This window comes from Coenobita brevimanus, chromosome 21, assembly GCF_032717465.1.
Source record: "Coenobita brevimanus isolate Jiangsu-jjx chromosome 21, ASM3271746v2, whole genome shotgun sequence".
Taxonomy (NCBI): domain Eukaryota; kingdom Metazoa; phylum Arthropoda; class Malacostraca; order Decapoda; family Coenobitidae; genus Coenobita; species Coenobita brevimanus.
Genome location: NC_136974.1, coordinates 27,195,429 through 27,197,381, shown reverse-complemented (window position 1 = coordinate 27,197,381; position 1,953 = coordinate 27,195,429). Strand labels below are relative to the sequence as shown.

The window sequence follows — 1,953 nt, the reverse complement described above, 5'->3', positions numbered from 1 at the left end:
TTCTCCATATTCAACACTTCCTCAGAATATTCTTTCCATGTGCTCGCTTTCTCTCCCTGCTTCACTAACATTCTGCCATATTTTGTTTTTCACCCATCTACTACTTCCCTTATCACCGTCTTGCTTGCTTGAATTCTTACTATATTGGTTATTTGTATTTTCTCCACTTACACTAGGATGATTTCCAGATCCTTGCTCCTCTCTCTCTCTCTTTTTTTTTTTTTTTACTTCCCCTTACAAGTCTTTTCACCTCTCTTCTCTACGTTTTCCTTGCCGTCTCTCCTCATCCTCCATTTATCTACTTCTCATCCCGTCATTATATGCGTTCCTCTCTTGCAAGGCTCGTTTCATTTCGTCATTCCACCATGCTGTTTCTTTCACTCCCTTACGTCTTCCCTTCACCCCAAACATTACCTCACTGGCTGCACAATTTTCCTGTAAAATCAAATACCTTCCACCTCTTCCACATGCTCCAAATCATACATACTTAAACTCTCCTCCTCCTCTTTTGTATTCTGCCTTTGTTTATTCTTCTTCCTGCAGTTTTCTACTCTCTTTGCAGTAACTGTTTATACCTCTGTTCACCTATCACTTTTGCACCTTTGTCTTATACACCACTGTTATCTGATCAGATTGGCCACCTTCCCAACCTCTGTAACAGTGGTTCTTTACCCCAGGGTCGGGACTCAATACTAGGGCGCCAAGGAATTTAAATGAGAAGCCAAGAAAGTTTTCATTCATCCATTCATTGCCAGACGCCATGTATCCCAAACGGGGTGGCCAAGGGCTTAGAGTTAATTGTTTTACAGGGAGGGGCACTGATCCTCCACCAACCCCACTTGACACGTAGGGAGAACGTTATGCCAACAGCATCTGGTGTTCCCAGGCGGTCACCCATCCAAGTACTACCAGACCCAACGTTGCTTAACTTCGCTGATCGGACGGGAAGCGGTGTACTCAACGTGGTATGGATGCTTTATTATTATTATTGCACCTTCTTCTTCTTCTTCTTCATCATCTTCGTCTTCTTCATCATCTTTTTTTTCTTCATCATCATCATCTTCTTCTACTTCTTCTTACTATTATTATTATTATTATTATTATCATCATCATCATCATCATATCTAATATCAGCAGCTCACAGAGGTGTAGACAGTAGTTGGGTTATTTTTCACTAATTTTCAGGCGATTTTATTTTGGTTTTAAATGCTTCAACATCTACGCCATTTATGTTATTAAATTTTACCGTTAAAACTTGGGAGGGAGGGAGGGAGTTACGGGGTGGAAGGAGGTAAGGACAATGCTCCTTCATTTCCTCGTCTTCAGCCTGTCTCTCCATGAAATTCCACATGTTCCTCTTAAATAACTAATTTCCACTGCTCTCACCTGCTGTACCCTCCCAAGCACTTCATCCTCAACACACCCACCCTTGCTTATCACACTACCCATGTATTTTAATGCTAAACAGTATATTCTGTTGCAGTCAAGTGCATAACAGTAAAGACAGTAAAAATGGGTCAAAATGATGGGAGGAAGGCCATGATGTGATATACGCCTTAGCTGCAATGAGAATATATATATATATATATATATATATATATATATATATATATATATATAAAATGCAATGAAAAAGGAACCAAAGGTCAGGAGCCCGCAAATTGTTTCCTCCAAGAAAAACAAAAACTAAATAACAGAGTCAAATTCAAGATCCGTCCATTTTGAGATGCCTGGACACACTGCGTTTGAAAGACTGGCGATCATAGGCAGTAGGAAATGCAGGCAGAGGGAGACAGTTCCTGAGTTGATCTGCTGCATATATGAAGGACTGGGAGTAACGGTTAACTATTGCATTAGAGAGCTGGGCAGAGAAGGGTTGAGAGTTTGTGGCTAAACGGGTGCTACGCTCCCGTCATTGAGGTGGAGGGAAGCAAGCAGACAGTTCAGAGGAAC

At 41.2% G+C, this 1,953-nt stretch overlaps 1 pseudogene; it reads right to left on the bottom strand.

Annotated features, from left to right (window-relative positions):
* Positions 1–861: 861 nt before the first annotated feature.
* Positions 862–979, bottom strand: LOC145392320 (5S ribosomal RNA; annotated as a pseudogene).
* Between the last annotated feature and the right edge of the window lie 974 nt (positions 980–1,953).